The sequence below is a fragment of the Dicentrarchus labrax genome, unplaced genomic scaffold (assembly GCF_905237075.1).
Source record: "Dicentrarchus labrax unplaced genomic scaffold, dlabrax2021, whole genome shotgun sequence".
Lineage (NCBI taxonomy): Eukaryota > Metazoa > Chordata > Actinopteri > Moronidae > Dicentrarchus > Dicentrarchus labrax.
In genome coordinates, this window is record NW_026136718.1 from 20,938,255 (window position 1) to 20,959,247 (window position 20,993).

General features: G+C 40.7%; 1 long non-coding RNA gene across 5 annotated transcripts in view; it reads right to left on the bottom strand.

Annotated features, from left to right (window-relative positions):
• Positions 1-20,048, bottom strand: part of LOC127350472 (uncharacterized) — a 44,813-nt gene extending 24,765 nt beyond the window's left edge. The window contains exons 1-3 of one of the 5 annotated variants that reach the window (XR_007880583.1): positions 19,938-20,048; positions 15,168-15,339; positions 3,705-3,881 (exon numbers count right to left, since the gene is read on the bottom strand). This is a non-coding gene — a long non-coding RNA (uncharacterized LOC127350472). Of the gene's footprint in view, positions 1-3,704; positions 3,882-9,796; positions 10,124-14,327; positions 14,643-15,167; positions 15,340-19,937 lie in introns of those variants that run through there. The other 4 variants (XR_007880584.1, XR_007880582.1, XR_007880586.1 and 1 more) reach the window with 4 other exon arrangements.
• Between the last annotated feature and the right edge of the window lie 945 nt (positions 20,049-20,993).

Consider the following 20,993-nt stretch of genomic DNA (forward strand, 5'->3'; position numbering starts at 1 on the left):
ACCCCACCATCACAGCCACCACCAACCTTTAATACAGCCACCTCGCCATTCAGTCAGTGCGCATTGAGATGCCAGAGGCCTCTGAGCTTTAAGGAGGTAAAAGAAACAATACAGCAAAGTGACTGATGAAATAAAGCAAGTGATACCAATGCAAAATTAGTAACTGACAAAACTAATTTGCTAATATACTTTTGTACTGACACACCAAAACGTATCAGAGCTCATTTCTTCTTCACCTCATTTATTCTTTTTTGTTCTTCAAACCGTTTCTATTTTTCCTTCTACATGCCCCTCTGCAGATAGACTTTAATTTATGTTAACATACGCCACCACTCTACACTCAGTGCCCCCCCAAACACACACACACACACACACACACACACACACACACACCCTCCATCCAGTGTATTCATTTGAAGAGATTTATTTCCTATCAAGCCGCATAATGCAGAGGGTATAATTCAAATCAACTTTTAAGAACAGCCAAGCAGCGCAGTTTATGTATACAAATCTAGACAGCCTAGTAAAAAAAAAATCCCAGCAAACAGCGGGGTGTTAAAAGCGGATTGCCAACTTTAAGAAGCCATGGGTGGGCGGTTGGGGGTTTGGTTTTGCTATTAACGATAACCTATTACTGATAAACCTCACTATCAGTCCGTTTAAACACATAATGCAGGCTTCATTTCTTTCAGATACTCTTGCTAATCTGACAGTATAACCATGCAAAGGCAGGCTCATAGTGAAATCAAAAAATACACACACCCACATGCAATTTTAGAGAAACTTTAAAAGGTCACATAATGTGCAGAATAACTCCAACTGATTCTCAGGAGCAGTCCTATCGTGCTGTCTAGCTACCCTGCTGATACAACAGGCATGTTGAGGAAATGTTGAGAAACGGTGAGGGGGCAGCGCCGGGGGAGGAGGAGGGAGGGAGGTTGTAGCCGAGAACCTGAAAGGACTCCATCTCCCTTGGCCAACATGCCATGACGGTGTGGAGCAGCAGTCTGAATTGGTTTCTCTGGGGTGGCGGAGCTGGAGAGGTGATGGCAAGATGAGCCCGAATGGGGATGGAAAAGGGGGTGGGGGACTATGGGGGGGAGGGAGGAGATACGGTACACTGAGGTATGTGTGTTTGTGTGTTTGAGAGAGAGAGAGTATGAGAGAATAAGAGAGAGAGGGAGATGGCAGACCGGATCTGAGGTACTGTAAATGAGCGGATTACTTCAAGTCTTTCCATATACATGAGAGTGCTCGGCTGTGGAAGCAACACTGCTATGTGTGAAATCACACATCCTCCGGCCGGCACTTCCTATATGAACAGTTGTAGCAAATGAACATATTGTAACATGGGTCCTGTACGAGTAAAACAAGGCAAAACCCAAGCAGTCTGACTCTTAATTGCCGTTATGAATACAAAGAGGACATGAGGAGTGTCACTTCTGGATTGATGTGTCTCTGCGTCAAATTTAGCCTGTAGCTATGCCTCCTCTTCTAAAGCCCATGTCCAACCAAAGCTTGTTTGCATCGATTTATCTAGTTTGTGGATATGATATTGACTAAGTAGACCAGCAGCCCTTATCGAGTTGAAGCAAAGCGAAGGAGGTTTAAGAGGTGTTTGAACGCAATGGAGGAGGATAGCCACAGGCTGTGAAATCTCCTCTGATCTTCCCTTGTCTGATTCTCAAACGCAACTCTTTCTCGGGGGGGGGAACTAGGCCAATGTCACAGAACGCTCATCTAACCCTGGAGGGAAATAAAAAAAAAATCACTTCTTCTGTTTCTCCCTGATGACGGACCTCAATCTCTGCGGATGGGGCTTCATCTCCCTCTCCTCCCCTCTCCAACGCTCCCTCCATCACTCCGTCTACTTTGTTCTCGGCAGGAGGTTGAACATGCACGAGCTGAGCAGCATTCTCGGCCTTGATGGCCCGCAATAGCAGCTGTTAGGATAGCGAAGGTAATCTTTAGGCGTGTCACTCAACACTGAGAGGGAAGCTGGGAGGGAAGTGAGTGGGTCACCTAGTTCTAGTTTCAGCCTTCCATCATCTTCGGCATTATACTCTGTTATAAAAATACACAGCTTGTAAGGTTTTGCCAACTACTTAGGCGAGGAACTGCAACAGCGGTGGCCAACAGTCTTTGTGGACATCAGTCCATATTAGTCATTATTATGTTCCTTTTTTTTAACTGTACCTATACTCTTTACTCAAGTATGTTTTTGAGCTATGAATCTACTTTTTTATTAGGCCACATTTACCATTTATACCTTCGTTACAACTCAGTTTTAAATGCGGAGATTGAGTGTAGGGGTAGAGAGTGCGAGGAGCAGCCTAGGAGAAAAATAAGCAGCACCTGTCTTTTGGCCATGATGTGATGATGATGGAGATAACACAGAACAAGAAGCAGCTTCCAGAGACAATCCCTAGCCACATCTGTCCACTTTTAACACAAAAATCAAAAAAATCGAGAGTTACATGATGAAATGCTTGCTGTGTTTCCTGAAGAACACTAAAATCTCCGCTTTTACAAACTCTTCTTCTAACCTTTGTGAGCACATTGAAGAAAGTTGTACATTCTGTAAGTGAAAATGTAGTTAGCTAGCTAATGTTAGCTATGGTAATTTCTCATGTATAACGTTAATCTTTGGTGTTATGATAATGACATCAACTTATCTTTAAATGGGTGTGCTTTAGAAAGCAATTAAGATAACATAATGCCAACTTCAGCGTCACTTTCATAATTGCAGTAGTAATCACACCCTAAAAGTATAAAAATGGAACTTGTAATTTATTAGTCAGGTAATTTTCACTTTTACATGAGTTATTTTTTATGGAAGTAATTGTAATTTTACATGAGTATAGATTTTTTGTATTCTATCCACCACTGATACTAGTTTGTAACAAGTATAGTATATACTGTGTAATTTGGTTAATAAATTGAAATAATAATTGTGCTATTTCACAGTATGAAAGGGTTTAAAGCCACAGACTTATACTTGTTGGAAAAAAGTAAGCGAATCCACAGAGGTATTAAGGTGCATCTTGAGACTTTTCCCCAAACAAAAAACATAAAGTAACAGTAAAGTAATTTGTGTGTGACTGAGTGGATGGAGGCCCAAGGACTGGACAGAGAGCAGGGGACAGAAAAGTAAGTAGTTTGGGGGGAGTAAGGGGGGAGTACAGAGGGGAGGGAGGGAATTAGAGGCGTGAGGGACTTAGCCACCCTGGCAGTCTTTCCACATGAGCACACCTTGCACACACACCGGGCCAAGCCCCCCCTCCACATGTATCCTTAAAGGGATAAAAAAAAAGCATGGACAAAGGAATTAAAATATAGATTACACAAGTGGCCACCCTGTGCCTTATCTGCCAAAACCGAAGAATCTAACAAATTGGATCAGACGTTATAAAGCAGGGGGCGAGAGGCGAATGAGAGGGTGAGGAAGGCAAATGAGAAAGTGCACATGCAAAGAATGAGAGGCACGTCCACCTCACCCGTCTTTGTGAGGATATAAAAGATGATGAAGTCGGGACTTTTTAGCGCAAACTGTACCACTTAATAGGCCTCAAAACAAACAGGATCACCGGTTCAAGTGTAGTTATTTGAAAGTACTGTGTACGTAGTTCAAGTCTGTTTACAAATCATTGACATAGTGCTGTATGCTTGATAGCACACGGAGGAAGATCATTTTAAAGTCTCACCTGTAACTTTGGAGTGGTGAAGCCTTGTTCTGACCCGCTCTGTGACCTCTAGATGCTCAGAGCAGGAGGTGGTGTGTGTCTCTGCTGACCTGATGTCCTCCAGGTTCAGACGCAGGCCTGCTGATGGAGTGTGTGTATTTCTGTGTGCCTGCGCTTTGGTCAGCACTCAATAGATTCCTGCAAAAACATAAAGCATTAAGTTGAGAAAGAGGGTCTACTCCTGCAGCAGGTCATAACCCCACAGCCCAACGTGTCTGATCCACCTTTATTCTCTCTTACAAAGCACTGTGCCATACTTGAAAACCTCTATCATAGGAAACCTTTGAGGTATGTTACACCGATTTAAAAAAGAAAAAAAAAAGAGTATTATTAATAATATAATATCACCTGGCATTCTGGAAAAATAATTTAGGATATTTTGACTTAAAGATAAAATGAGAGAAAATATCAAATCATAAATTAAATGTGTAGAATAGAAAGTTTTATTTTGTTTCTAAAAAAGAGAAGGGCAAAAATAGACACTTCTTAATATCTGGGCTGCTAGTAAATTGTATTAGGCCTTTAAAACAAACTACATAACAAAAAATTATGTTTACAAATTAAACTGGAAAAGGAGAACGGAGCACGCCAAACAGATAACACTACTGTAATTAATGATGGCACATTAATTTATCCAAATAGAATGATGACGAGAGTGCACATTGTGATATTGGAAAATAAAATAAAAAACAGCTGCGTTATATTGTTAGATTCATGTGTAGTAAAGTTTCTTATATTTCCTATTTCAACTGTCAGTAGTAAATGTATAACAATACCAATCTCTTCAACACACACACACACACACACACACACACACACACACACACAACGCACTTCACAAGCGATTACACAAAATACTGAAAGATTACATCCGCTGAAACCTGATGTCCTTTGCGGGTTTAAAGCCTGCATGTCAGCCTTTCAATTTTTTTTCTCTTTCACTTGCATGGGTCAGAGGCTGTTGCTAGGCTACCAAACCCAGAATTCATAAGTTCAGAGAAAAGGTTTATATAGGCCATTGCAATTCAAGGTAAAATGATAATAGAAAATTGATAACATTGGAATATGGATTTTTATGATATGGAATCAAATAGACCATGAACCATGAATCATTTCAGATCTCAATAAAAGCGTAATACTATTATTATGCTTTGATAATGGTAATAATAATATAATAATAATAATAATAAGTGAATATAGCTTCAATAAAAAAATAAAAAACAATTTTTGGAGTAAAATCCATCAGGATTTTCTTGATATGATGCTCACAGAGCAATTCAATTCCGCAGATATTATACAATTAAGAAAACAGTTGGAAAATGCTTTACAGTAATTTTCTACATAAAGACAGAAATTACAGAAGCAGTTCTTGCTAAAATAAAAGCCACACACCCCAATCTCGAGCACAGTCTTGCTGTCGATGAAAATACAAAACTGTGCAGCCTGATTCCACAATGTAAAAAAAGAACTATTCTGTAATCGACAGTATGCTGTCATGTTTATTGTGCTCTGTAGAGACAGAAAATGAGGCACTGAGGGTGCAGTAACAACGCGCAGTATAGCAGACACGTAAACACATGCAGAGAACCACATGCACAAATGTTCAGAAACATGTGCACACACACTTACGCGCACTCATACACACAGCTCTGCAATCTAGTGGCCAAGTGTGACACAAACAAGATAACATCTATAGGATGGTAGCTTGGAAATGCAGCAGGGCTGTAAACTAAAACAATGGCTCTGCTGTGTACAGGACAGTGTAGCTATAGGGTGACTGCTTTGTTCCAACAAACAACAATTTGCCCTCATGCAACACCCAGAACTACAACATGAAAATATTCAACGTTATCAATACAGTGCAGAGACAGAGAGTGGGGAAGGAACAGGTAGAGATGAGGGGGGACATACTGACATATCTACGCTTCAGCAGGAATGGCTACAGACATGACAGGTCGGTTAGAAATGTATGGCATGCATGCATAAACACATTTCCTCTCCTCCTCTTATCTTCTCACCTCATTCCTTCTACATCATTTTCAACCCTATTTTCTCTATACATAATTTTTTTGTTTAATTTGTCTGTTAATTCCTCTATCGTAACAGCTCGTAGAATAAATTTCAAGCTGGTGAAACAATAAAATTTCAAATAAATGTACAAATGGATGAATCCCTGTGCAAGACAATGGGAAGGGTAATGCAGCCTTATGGCAGGTGTTGGTAGACTAGACATAGACTAGACTGGGCTCCATCTGGTGTTGAGGGCCTCCTCCTGATGGTGGAGAGGGCCCAGACAGACACATATTAATGTGGGAAAACCAACGTCTAGCCTGCCTCTCAGACTGCATTTCAATCTCAAAGGGCTCTCCCCATATCCTCCATTTATTACCCCTCAGCAATGCATTAATTTCTTCTGCAACCAGGCGAATGCTGGGAGGTGCTGCTGTTGCTGTGGCGTGTAGTTATAGCACAAAACGCCATTGTCAAATCAAATGGAAACATGCCGTATTATTAATGTTTTAGCTTAATATTGCAATTAACCCTCAAAAAGGACAGAAGGGACGTGCATTTACAAAAAAAGGGGTAGTTTCTGTACACACATAGTCCTGAATATTGGGATATTCCAGCTGAATTAATACAAGTTTTAATTCAGTGTATTAAAATATTGTCTCAATTACCATTTACTAGGTGCTGTCACATTAAAATTGAGACATGGGTATCCTGACGCTCCTGCAGTGTTTCCTTGATAAAAACATTCATTTGCGCCTCTATTAAACTACTAAAAGTACAACGGCACAGCTCATACTGATAGCCTGAAATTATCATTAATATCACCATAATTACAATAACAGATAGCCTATTGCTTCACATCACACACAACACTGGCCTATTCACACAACCCGGCAGTATCAACACACACAGCAGCAGTGTAGCAGCATATTGTCACAAAAAGGCAAGAGAAAGCAGAGATATTCCCAAGCTAGCTCCTTCCCCACCTGCCCTGGTCTGTGACGCAGTAAGATGGGGCCTACTAACAGTAGCACCAGGCTCTGTGCTGCTACACACACTCACACACACCGTGCCGAGCAGGGCCACCACACAGAGCAGCTACAGCTTTAGCAGCTAACACAGAATTGGCTTGTTTAAAATTCAACAGGCTCCACTTCAGGCTACAACCTATCACTCAGGCAGTCCTGCAACCAGACAGGAGCTCCTCTCTGACTAGGATGGAGTGGAGAAAGAAGAGATGGTGTGCAGCCCAAACAGCATTGTAAAACAGGCCTGGACGACCCAGCCGACCCAGCCCTCCCTTAATACTGCCTCCGAAAATTCTGCTTGGCCTGCTTCTGCACATCAGCAATGAAACACACTTAATGGTGCTATGTGGTGTGTAGTCCCCAATCAGTTACGGATATCTCTCATTAGATGAAATATTGTTTACTGTAACATAGCTATACTAAGCCCTAGGGTGTTCTCATCCTCTGATTTATAAAAATAAACTACATCTAGGAAAATGTAGCTAAACTAGGAATGCTTTTGTTAAAAAAAAGGACACAAAGATGCACATCTTGTCTCCCTGATGTCCCATTGGTCTTTTCCTCAGCAGTAGGAGACATGGTTTTGTTCTCACTTCCTTGTGCAGGAGGCCTGAAGCTGCTGTTAATAAGTGCATCAATCAAGCTAAATCCGGGGATATAAGATGATCCCTTTGACAACCACCTACTGAATCACAATATCGTCTTCTTCTGCACTTCATAACCTGTGACACGTTACTCTGATGACCTGCTTCACAATCTCCTGATCTTTGCCGCACCTGCTGTACAGTTCCGGATATACTAAGCCCTGAGAATGCACCTGATAGTGGGATTGTGCAGTTAGCCCAGTATGGTGGGAATAAAATGCATCATTCCCACATCAACTTGTTCAATACAAAATAAAGCAATATGCATTTTTGCAGAGACACAAATAGGAGCCTCCTGTAGGTGTATTAGCTCCTTTCCTTATCATTACATAGATGGCCCAGCATCAAGGGGATATGGGGGCTACTGGTGGAACACGTGACTACCACGACTCCTCCAATCAGGTGCTTCTCCAGCTACAAACCGTGTTCCTTCCACCTCCTGGTTATCAGCATCCAACTAACTAACACAATCAGCAGAAAACATGTAAAACACGCCTGTGAGAAGCTACTGTCGTGTGACTGAAAGGCGGGTATGTTCCATTAAGAGAAACAGCAGAAGCACCACTGCCGAGTCGCCCTCCTCCTCCTCCTCCTCCTCCTCATCATCACTCCATGAATGGAGCCTGTCTCCGGTTGCTAACTACTGTCACTCCACGCATCCCCCGTGAAAGAAATCTATGAATCCGGTGTTTTTTTGGGGGGGGAGGGGGGGGCGGCGTTCCCCTCTGCACCGGCATACGTCCAAGTAAGCAGGAGGCGTTTCACGGTGCGATGCACGGACGCTGCCGCGGGCTTCCAGTCCTCCGTGCGGGCTGCATCCATCCATCCGCTCCGCCGGCAGCCCCCCTCGCTCCCCGCCCCTCTTCATCGGTCCCAGTTCCGTCTCGCTCCGCCGTGACGACTGTAGAATTAGTTTATACATTCGGTTCTCTAGCTTTATGATATTACATAAACTCATACAGCTAGATAACCAAAGAGAAAAACTAACCCACGTCTCTTAAAGGGGCCGCCGCTGCCGGAGCTGCTTGTGTTGTGGTCACATGGAGCCATTGCATTCCGCCTGCGTGCGCACGCCTCTCTCTCTCTCTCTCTCTCTCTCTATCTATCTATCTCTCTCTCTTTCTCTCTCTCCTTCTTCTTCTTCTTCTGCGCCCCCTGTCCCTGTGTCTCTCTATCTGTCCCCAATATACACACATGACTGCGGACATGCACAAAGCTTTACGTTATAGGTAATATCCCGTTGCCTTTACGCATAAAGACTGCCTGTCCTTTACAAAAACCACGTCCTCAGACTGTTTTGGAATAGCTCAGAATGATGTAGAGGGTGGCAAAATAACAATGTGTATACCACAACCTCCATCACCGTACGACCATCATCAGCAATATGCAACAAAGTGTATTATTCTAAACAAAACCCCTTCCAGCAATTATACTACAGTATCAGGTGATTGTGGATTCACGCCGTCATTACTATCCTTCAAAACCAGAGGTGAACTTCCCACTCCCACTACAAGTCCTGACGAGCATCTGCAGGGTGAAGTCATCCAGCTGCAGGAGGATGATGACACATTCGCCTGCCATCCGTGGACAAGCGTAACAGGAAAGAAAACTAGCCACCATGCCACTGATAGCCTTAACAGAGCATGCATCTACCTGCTAATAAGACCATATCATATCCAGGGTGAGCTCCTATGTGATAACGCAGCTCCTAAGCTGAGGTAAGAGACAATGTTACTTCCACTCGCTCCCTAAAAGAACACACTAACAGGCCCTCACAAGCAACCGGCTTATTGTTGTTTTAAATGCCAGCTCACATCGACCCATTTCAGACCATAGACCACAGTTTCCGTGTTGAGTGAATTAATCCATGAATTGTTTGAAAGCATGACAAACTACCAAATGCCCATATACAGCGTACAGTAGAAAGGCTTCCAGCTAAATGTCAACAACATGATCTAGTGGAACAAGTCCAGCATCACTGGATGTCACTGTGTACTTTGGATCAGTTGGTGACATGCTGTCAAGTTGAAGCAGGGCAAACTAGCCTTTACAATCCTTTGTAATCACTAAAACATGATTATTGTGCTGCGTAAATATGCATCATCAGGACAAATCTAATTTTTACTGCAGAAAAACAACCCACAGATAAACATTAGGACAAACGTCATGGTGAAATACTGTAATTTGACTTCTTAGCATGTCTAATATCTGTTGGCACATGTAATGCTCTGAAGAAGTTACTATTGTGCAACTCACATGATATTATAGGCAAGATAAAGCAAATTAAAGACGATTATTTAAACTACACTGTATTCTTCCTTCTAAAATGTTTCACATTAAATAGCCTTTATTTGAGAATAAGCATACTCACATATTCAGTCTATCTGAAACTGCAGTTTCCATAATCGGACAGTGATGCGTTATTAAATAAGACAAAATTATCAAAATCCACCAGGCTTTGATGAGGCCGAGATATTTTTCTACACTCAATCCGGGATGGGAGCCTCTCTCCCCGGCTCTCTCCATCCGTGATGCTGCCTGTCTTAGACCATGTGGGATGCCGGCACACAGCCTACGCGAGGACAAAGCCCATCTTACGCACAGCTCTACCCCCTCGGTGTATGCACGTGTATCCTTGGAGGAATAATCGAGCAATAACGTCCATTCCGGCAATGTCGGAATCACTGCAGCAAAGCCCGAGGAAGAGAAAATGAGAGTGAGGAGAAAGCGCCTCAGCTATCAGAGTGTCAGATGTGGGGCGCAGGAGGCGGAGGGCCGCCCGGGGGCCTCGGGGGTCAGGCTGCCAGGGGGAGACGCGCGGTGTCCACAGAATTAGGCATGCTCATTGGCACACACATGGGAGAGCACCAGAGATATGGGGTGGACAAAACGGAAAGGTAGTGAACACCGAAAGTAAAAGCTGACCAGGAGATACCACAAAAAAAAAACGCGTTGACATGATGATACTTGGAAAGCTGTCAAATTTATCCGCCATCATAAACAGCCACCGCTTGTGTAAACGGCTGTCGGGTCTCAATATAAGGCCCTAGCGTTTCAAAATCAACTGAAGGGGGGGGTGTCCCCAGAGCTCCTTAAACAAAGTGAGGAATATTTCTATGATCCATTAGATAACATCAATAATGCACCATGTTTCACTCACCACTAAAACTAAACAGTACGCACGGTAAGAGTATTCAAATTTATAATAACAATAATAGCTTTGTCCTAAAGGAGGTACATGGGTGCAACAGTGTGAGACAGCAGCACAGTCACCTGACTGGATGTAGGCCGTGGGCAATACATCACACAACTGGCCATGTTTAAGGATTTGTTGACAATAAACTATCCGTCTTTCAGCCACACCCTGTCTGGGTAAATAAGGACAGAAAGTTTGTCCCCATAAAAAAACACAGAACAAGCAGTCAGTCACGTGAACAAGCCAACAACCTGCAGGTTTCAGGACACAGCATTGCACCGGTTAAAGGTTAGGGTTAGTTTTGACAATCCAAATCATATCATTTTTTTTGCAAAGAAAACGAATGATTTTATTCTATTATTTTGTAGATTTCTTTGCATTTACCTTTCGTCTTCAAAACGCGCCACTTTCATGTTTTAATTAGTAATTGCAGGGAGGCGATTGTCTGAGAGTCTAATGAAGAAAATGTAAAGAATGACTAAAGCGGTACTGTACGCTTCATTTGCACTACAGCCTCTGCTGCTATATTAATAGAAGCCTATGGTGTGTGAGTGTATCCTTTCTAATAGAACCGTGTACAGGTCACACTGTATGATTCATCCTTATTCAAAATTGTGATTTTTTTTTTTTTAATTATAGATGGCGCCAAGTTCCATTTCAAATGCGAAATAACGAGCCTCTCGTATATTTCCACTGTAGTTACAGTCGGTAATTCTTTCTCTCTCTCTCTCTCTCTCTCTCTCTCTCTCTCTCTCTCTCTCTCTCTCTCTCTCTCTGTGTGTGTGTGTGTGTGTGTGTGTGTGACCTACACGATTTTTATCATTTGAATTTTAATGAGCTCTGCCAGTTTTATGTAGGCCTGCAAATAAAGTGTTTTTATTTCAGGAAAGAGCTTGGGATATTTTAGGAAATTATCATCGCATTATCATTGGGTTTCTCAACAGCAGAGACACAGGAAATATTCTTCATCTTTTCCAAATAAGAACCCCATTTTCTATAATTCCATAATTACCAAGGCTCCCTGCCATCCGCCCTCGTTTGAGAAACAAAAAATATAGTATACATTTTGTGTTTTTTTTTCAAATCAACTAAACTTCCATTTTATGCCAGAAGTAAATAAGACTGACAGTTGTAGCTGTTTATTTCTTTGCTAAAGCAGAAATATTTATAAACTAATACTATTATTTATTCATGTTTTTAAGGGCAAAAGTAACAGTTTAAAAGTGTGTGTGTGTGTGTGTGTGTGTGTGTGTGTGTGTGTGTGTGTGTGTGTGTGTGTGGGGTGTGGGTGTGTGGACGCGCTCTCTGATTTTTCGCTCTGCATGATGGTACTGTACATTAATACTGATTGACTCTTAGCTCTGCCTTTCATCAGCCTCACGTGAATTGGTCTGAACACGCCCCCTGACTGCGTCACGTCCTGTCAGACGTACAGTGCAGTCAGGTGTGCAGTGACAACGAGCTAAACACCTTGCCAACAGCTTTCTCCTCTGTAACGTTGCAGCCTGCACATGTTGCGTTCACTGTCTTCTCCTTTGCTCATATTTCTCCCAGAAGGCTGAGAAACATCAAACGTCAGTCAGCCAGTAATTAAGTTACCGGCCATATTGTTTTGTGTGTGTCTGCTGTTTGTTAAACACGCCGGGTTCACGGTGTGTTCGTAAGATGACAGCGACGAGAAAAAATGGAGGATTCTTTCTTTCTCGTTTGTTTCTGTTATTGCAAGAACTTCAAAACAAAATCAACAAATATGCAAAAGCAGCCACTTAAAATATGTTTGGTTTTTTTTTTTTGGGGGGGTCAGTTTAATTGTAATAAAACTGCTGTATTAAAGAAAAACTGTAGAGACTGAAGTTCAGCACCTCCAGTAAAAGTACAGTCTCTGTCCTTGGTGCTGAAACGAATGAAATTAATTCACGGCGCTGTTTAGAAATCGGAGGTTGAAAAGAGAAACACTGAAATAGTTTGGCTTTATTCAAGCAAATTCTAAACCCGTTGGGATCTAATAAACTGTAATAAAATACATTTTCAAATTAAAACTGAGTGACAGTACGAACGCATAAAAAATATTTTCATATTCAGATCGAGGAACCTCACAGCACCCAGCTGTCTGCAGCCCAACAGCTCACATACAATCACAGGTTTCCGAGTATTTTAAAAAACTGTTTCTCAAATAAATCCCACTGAGAATGATGATCTAAATCTGCCAATAGACTTCAAGAAGCAAAGGCAGTTGTGATTTGGTTTTCTTTTTGCTATAACTGGCACATTAACCAGGGAAATAAACACTATTTAACTCTAACATTATATTTATGCAAAATATAAGATTTACATCAGCCCAATTTTACACCTGATTATATTAGTTATTATGTGGACATAATTGTGTTTATAGAGAAACTGAGTGTGCTCAAGTTAATTTAAGTTAAATCTCGTAATGCAGATTAATCGCTTTAAAATTAATATTGCGCCAGTGTTGGATGTTTGATTTTATATTGCATGAGCAATTATGTGTTTTAAGTAGAAATGTATACAGGAGATAGATTTCTAGTCCTGGCAATTCAATTTACAGTAGGTTAGGCCTACACCTGTTGCACTGAGCAATAAACAAAGAAAGAAAGAAAGAAAGAAAGAAAGAAAGGAAGGAAGGAAGGAAGGAAGGAAGGAAGGAAGGAAGGAAGGAAGGAAAGAAAGAAAGAAAGAAAGAAAGAAAGAAATCTTGTTAAATGTAACATAATTCTGTTGTACTTATTTTACTTTTACTTTTATCAGTTTTATAATTTAAACCATTATAATAGCAACACACACATTTTTATATTAAAATATTACCATTATTAATAATATAAAATATCAAATATTTAAATATGATTGTTGGACGTATCTATTAATTTTGGTTTTGGGAAAAAAGGAATCTCGTATTCATGAAAATGTAAAGTGAGTGTCTCTCTTTCTCTCTCTCAGAAGAACAGGTTTGGTAAAATAAACTTTAACACCAAACATGAAACAGCAAAAACTGAGTAAAAGTGACTTTGTATAATTTCCAAGTATTTGATGGTTCTCGATTGTAGTTAACTGCAAAGGCCTGATTAATTATTTTCACACTGTAGCTCCAGAGAGGATTTTCCCACAAACAAGTGACCAAAAAAGAAAAAGAAAGAAAGGAGAAAGAAAAAAAAACGCCCAAAGAAAAAAAAGTCAACATCAAGTTCAACAACGTGCTGGTGCTCATTAGCATCACAATGCTGTCTGGGAGCACACAAGTCTTCTTAACAAGAGGCTCTGGCGTCAAGTCCCTCCACCTCCCAGCCAAGGGGACATTTTCCCAGGCTCTGCTAACAATCACACAACTGTTTGCTTTATAAACGCCAGCTCTGGGGCCACTCTGCCCGCCTCATCACCGCTCAATGGATGCTCCCGCTAATATGGGATGGAACAGCCGGCTGCCACTCATCACTTCAGGGCTCACTATATTTGAAACTGCAATTTAATGTTTAATTGAACCATAATGTCAACCTTACTGAAATGTAATGTAATTATTACTTTTAATATTTTTTAATAGTAAGTACTTATGTTATTACTATTAATACTAATTTCTATCATTATTATTACTATTATTATATAGCAAATAGCCAAGCATCCACATTTCCATAGTCTAAATGTTAAAAACACCATCAATCCACAAATAAAAACATTCAAAATTAATACTTACAAGCCACCAACTTTAAATAAATCCCGCTTCTCCGGTTCAAGTCCATTCAGTGTTTTAACGCAAGTTTCTACAATCACATCTCAAGTGTAACCAAACTATCAGAGCCAGGAGTCCAGGGAGAAACCTACACGTTGCGAGCCTTCACTGGCTGAGAGGAAACCTGCACAATGAGTTGATCCAACCCAAAGAAGAGTTGTTTTTAAAACACCGGCATTACTTTTGCTTGAGTGACCAGAGACAAGCCGAGGCCGAGGCGATACTGCTACCAGCATCCGCTCCCGCATCCCAACATCTCCTCACCAGCCTCGGATGACAGTGTGCGCGGAGCTGCTGCGTCGCTGGTCCCCTCCCCTCTCTCTCTCTCTCTCTCTCTCTCTCTCTCTCTCTCTCTCTCTCTCTCTCTCTCTTTCTCTCCCTCTCCCTCCCTCTCTCTCTCTCGCTCACACACACACACGCATGCATGCACACAGACCGGCTGCTTTGGGCGACGTGTACCGAAAACTGAAACACATTTATGCGTTGACCATTGTGAACTGGTGTCCATTATTTTGTTAGAATGACGCGTCTCCCCTCTTTAGTTGCAGCCAGTATTTATTTTGGCAGCATTTTATAGACGTGGTGAGCGACGTGCAGAGGCTGCACGTCGGTGGAAGACAGGGTGGAGGAAGGAACCTCTGAGGACCCTTGGGGCACATATGCAACAGACCCAAAATTTGGATTTTGTCGGGTGGAAGGAAAGAATACATCAAAAAGCTTTAGCTCGACGCCGTGTGATGTTAAAGCACATCACAGCAGCACGCTGCTTGGCAGAGTCACAAATGGTCCATGGAAGATACCTACATTCCTCAGCCCCAGCACACTCCATCCTCCCCCTGTCCCCCCACAGTCAGCGGCACCGTGAAGTCCTGATGGCACCGGACAGGGAGTCCGTTTTTGGGCAGTGAAGCCGGCAGGAGAGAGACCTCGATTGAGCAGTGATGTCCAAAACCTGCACCTTGCTTGACTGAAGCACCTGAGTCAACAAGAAGACAGAGCCAGGACGAGCCATTAACCAGCAGAAACGACTGTAGATTTAAATATTGTAGTTTCCATACGTTTCTAGGCAGGCTGCAGGAGAAAACGCGTTAAAGAGAGAAACGATTTGAACGAGATGGGGACGATCAAAGAGCAGCACGCAGCAGCGGAGTGTGTGAATCACACAGTGTGATGCTGTTGCCGCAGCCTCAGTAGCGCCAGGAGAAGCAGATGCTTCCCCGGAGCTCCTGCGGGTCACGTTGCTTTACGTGGTACGACGTCCCCTTCCTCTCTGTGCGTAACGGAGCGCACGGTGTGCCAAATGGCCAGCATAAAGACAGTAAAAACTACTGAATTGCGTCTTTAAAAGTAGATCAACAGACTGTATATGAATACAAAGGAGAGTCACAGCTGCGTTCAAGAAAACTAGCCTTTAAAATCAACGTAATTGTTTGCGTGCTGACGTCAGGCGCCGGGATAGGTTATTCCAAATATGTTGTCCAATGCGCCTGTGTGTGGGATCCACGGCGGAGGCTCGATCGCGGAATCTCAACAAGCCTGATTTGTGTTATACGTCTACTTTACTAGCGCTGCTACTGTTGCATTTATAGCAGGATCATCAACTTTTTTTTTTTATAGAAGAAATAAGACATTTCCTCACTCAAAAAGGCATTTTGACTCTATGAATAAAATTTTCAGTGTGTGTGTGTGTGTGTGTGTGTGTGTGTGTGTGTGTGTGTGTGTGTGTGTGTGTGTGTGTGTGTGTGACACCAGATGCCAATTTAGCAGAAGTTAGAATTGAATGAAAACTGTACAATGATAAAATCTATGAAATGAACAATAGCCTGTATCACTGGGAAGCGCAAAGCAGTTTAATGCAAATGAAAATGAGGCCTAACAGACCATCCAAGATTCAATAGGTCACAGTTTGTTTTAGGCTTTATTCCACTTTCATAATAAATCATTTTAGGGCACGAATAAGAAAAGATCATTGTTATTATAATGATTATTATTATTATTATTATTATTATTATTATTATTATTATTATTATACAACAATATTAGGCCTACAGTCTCCGGGTAGAATCCAGTCTGACATATGGAATTAAATCAAGGTTATATTTCCCCTCTTCACGTAATGTATGGCAACATTAAAGTAAAGGTTAACTCTATACCTACAAGTAATACATCAGAAATATATATAGATTTATAAAGGTTTATCTTCCTACATTTATCTTTTATTTCATGTCTGTGAGCCACACGCGTGTTTACTGAGATCTAAAAGAATCAAACGAGCAACCAACAGGCTCTAAACATATTAACATAGTCAAGAGATTCTTGTTATACTCATAGGATCGTCATCGAAATGAGCGCTGGTCAGGCCTCTATGTTAGAGCAGCTTTGAGCTTTGAACGTCTCAGTGAGCGTGAAGACTACTGGAGCTAAACAGCGACACCTATTGGCTGAAAAGCAGCACTGGAGCTCAGGCCTGTGTAAGGTGTGACTGGCCTAAATTAATCCACACAACACATTGAAAACTCCATAAAACGGCTCATAAGCTCATAACAACAATATTACAGAAATACAGCCTCTAAATTGATGCAGACGAATTTAATAAAACTCTACAACTCTGCAGATACAACGACCGTGTAACAGATGAAGGAAGTGAGGCCTGTTATAAATGTTCTTAATTTATTCACACTTAAAAAAATGCTGCTGAAATTTGGAAAATGTAAAGCGAGCATGGGTGTAATAGCAATGAGGTGTATAGAGATGAATATTTTATGAGTGGACAGTATCGCATTATATCCCGGTAGGCCTACATGAGGATGCAGAATAGAAGGAGTCAATCTATAGCCGTACAATCTTGCAGAAGACACGTGATTCACCTTGAAATAATGACGGCCCTGGAGAAGTGAATGTATGAGAGTACAAAACAGTGTCATCTAAAAGCCCGCAGTCCTCAAAATACTGTTAGAACAACAGGCTATATCAGTGGTAGTCTCTATCACATCTGTAAAAATCATATATAATGTCATTATATTATGGGATGTGTTGGCTTTATAAAAACAACGGAGGAATTGTTGTGTCTTTTTTATCTGCTTGTGTTTGTGTGTTTTTGTGGCTCCAGCAGGAGGGGGTTTCTGTTTGTGAGAAGTAATGGCAAATAACAGGAGTAGATGCTGAATAAATCATCAGTGGCTCTAAAACTGATTTATGAAAGATCCACAAAGATTTAAGTTTCAGACTGAAATTATGTCGATGTCGTTTTACATTTTTAGAATCATATCGCCAGTAAATCAGGTAGTTATTGAACAAAATGCATCCAAATCTAAATCTAATTTGGGTTTATTTAGTCTATTGATTTCAAATGTACATTTCTGGACAGCGGATAAATAAATAGCATAATGACTTATTATATAATTACGATATTGGTTTAATAGCGGTATTTAATAGAAGTAGTAAAATGTTTATTGCACCTAAAGACAAAAAATATACAATTCTCTCTTTAAACTGCAGCGGACAGTATAATTAGACAAATAATGTGCTAGAAATACGTTGTTCTATGCATTACAAATAAGAAATAGATTGGAAATGAGAATTGAAAGAATATTTTGGTATTTAAAGGCAGTAACAAGTAAATCCACGATGCCCATTAAACAATCATACCGCAAATCGACATTCACTGAATTAAGAGCATTTAAAGTATTTCTGAATTACGTTTTTATGTTGTTTGATATTTGTTTGTTTGCATAAAGTTAAAGTACGATTGCTCCTCTACCCATATCAGACTTTTAAAAATTCAAACGTATTTATATATTCAATAATTTCATGCATTTATTACCACCATTAGGCTACAGGAATAATGTTTGGTGCATTTATTGGCTATCAGAAAATTGCCATTGTCATTAATGAGACTAAATATCTTATAAAGATTCATCCGTTCTTAAATTCCCAAAACAACTGATTCTACCTGACATGTAGCCTGATTTTCATAGTTTCAATAATAATAGATTTTTTCTCACACATAATTCATATCTAGTCATGTGTATTTGAATATTTTAGTTGATACTGATACTGTAATACATACACACACACACACACACACACACACACACACACACACACACACACACACACACATACACTATACACACACACACACTACCCAGGCAGAAAAATTCAAATCCTAATTCCCCCAGTTCACTCTGCTTCCACTTTCCCCTTAAATTCATTCATTTCTGTCAGATTTGTATGACTGTTATGTGATCATGCATGACCACTGAGCCCTGTTGGGTTCAATTGTTAATAACTGACCAATTCAAGTGGCCACTTCTGGGAATTGTAATGGCCGCTCTTCAAAGGGGCTTGACCTGACACAGGGACATGAAGGTGTCAGAGGTCACCCCTGAAGACCAACAGGGAGCAAATGTTTGTCCTTCCCTCTGCCATGCCCCCAAATTAGCACCTAATAGCAGTTCATTGTAACAAGTTATTCTTTTCTGACGATGGAGGTTGCTTGCTGAGGTGGTATCACAAAAGGGTTTTAAAGACTCAAATCCAAATAAATATTGGTAAAAACTCACAATTGTGAGCTATAATCAAAATTCCATAGATGTATTATTTAGCTAAAATATCATCTTACAGCACAGTATCCCCGTGTATAATTGTGTGGAATAAACATTTCACAGTGGTGTATTTTTGCCTTTTACCACCCAGGATTTTAAATGCTACTCAAGAGCAGCAACGACAGGCTCTTTAAAATCTATTTGAATGTATTAGTGGTGTTTAAGCTACTGGAGCAACATTATAGTTCTGTTAAAACGATAGTAAATAGTAAAATCCTCTTGGTTTTCTTTGTCTTAGAGACATGGGAGAATTATCATTAAGAATAAAAAAAAGCATTCCTTCCGCTGGGTACTATTGCAACATTATATAATACTACCTCTAAATAGTCGTTTTACTATTGCAAATGCACAAATTTCCACAAAAAACTAATGAATGAGTTTGTTAGATTCTCAAACAGGTGAGTAAGGAACGATGGTCAGTTTGCCAGTAACCGTAAAGAAGCACTTACAGCCTCCTAGATTATGCTGACATGACCACACACAACCCAGTACAGGTGAAGTATACTGTACTGTGGATTCATTCAACAGAAATTATCAAATGGCCTTATGCAAAGGCTTTCAGGAGACCAGCACCTCCTTGTATCAATAAGGAATCAGGTAGACCTGGAATAACATCAGGCACCTCTAGATTCATAAGAGACACCAAAGATGCACAGATGTAATGTGGCACATTTCTCACATGTCTAGGCCTACAGGTGGAAGCATGAGAGAAAGGTGTCGTGTGTCCATCATCACTCCCACATCATAAAGCATCACTTTCAGGAACCGAAAACAAAAAAGGAGGATGAAAGGAATTATCAAAAAGTAACTAAATCTGAGTTATGTCTCCAGCACATCAAGAACAGATAAACCAACACTGAGTTTTCAATCACAAAAATTACACTTTGAAATTAAAGTAAAAAAATTAATTACAACTTAATGACATTTCTAAAAACACTATTCCAACTGAGAAACACCATCAACTTACATTATAGCTTCTTCTGATGCCCGAGAGTGAGGGAGAGATGTTGGTTCATTCCCCGCCATGTGAAAACAGACTGGTCTTCTTGCTGCTTTGCTGGTTTAATTGGGAACAGGCTGAAGTTTATGCTAATGAGCGCTGACATCAGTCTTAACAGCCTCCACTCCATAAAGGAGAGGAGCAAAGGGCCAAAGTCGCGCCTCTTTTCCCAGGCAATTCCGCCGGTCAAGTTCAAGCGCAGCGCCAGTGCGAACGATTGTCATTCAAAACACGTTAATGCACGGAGCAAATTCGGTGGGGGAGGTGGGAGGCCTGCAAACACATTTAGCTTAATATGTGAAGATCTTGGAATGCGTTATATAGCTTATCGATTATAACAATATCAGTGTATCAGTTGTCATGTTCACAATCAAGGTGGTTTTCTTTAAAACACTCTCAAGACAAAAGGAGAAAATGAGACGAGTTTCACGTGTTTGAGATTGTCCACAAAAAAGAAAATATCTCCAGCTATGATTTTTAATAAATATATGAATTTAGGGTTTAATATATTTCTTTTTTAACATTAGTAAAATAATTTCATTGCAGTTGCTTTTTACTTTTCATGAAAAAGTGGCTTTGAAAAGTCAGTACAGGTAAATGTTTTTTTTTTTAATGACGGAGGGACACTTTTGTTTCCTTTTGTCAGAAATCCTCTCCTTGGCATGCAGTGTCTTGCTGGATTGACCAAATATCAGGAACTTCTCCTTTTCATGAAGCAGGAGGATGATGAGACCAGTCTAGGTAAAAGCCATTATTCCATATGTTTCATGAATTAACAGATTTTTTAGATCACAGATGAATTAGTATAAGAGTTTGTGTAAAATGGTATGCAAGTCAGTATCAGAAAGATGTTTAATATTTAGTTAATTTAGTGTAAATGAACATTTGTGCAAATATGTGTTCATTTGAAACAGAGATGTAAAAGAAAACACTGTAAAATGGGGCCCATCTGCGAGTGCCAAATTACACTTATGTCTTTGTGTGTGTATGTACATCACCCATCTGTGTATGCTGGCCACTGGA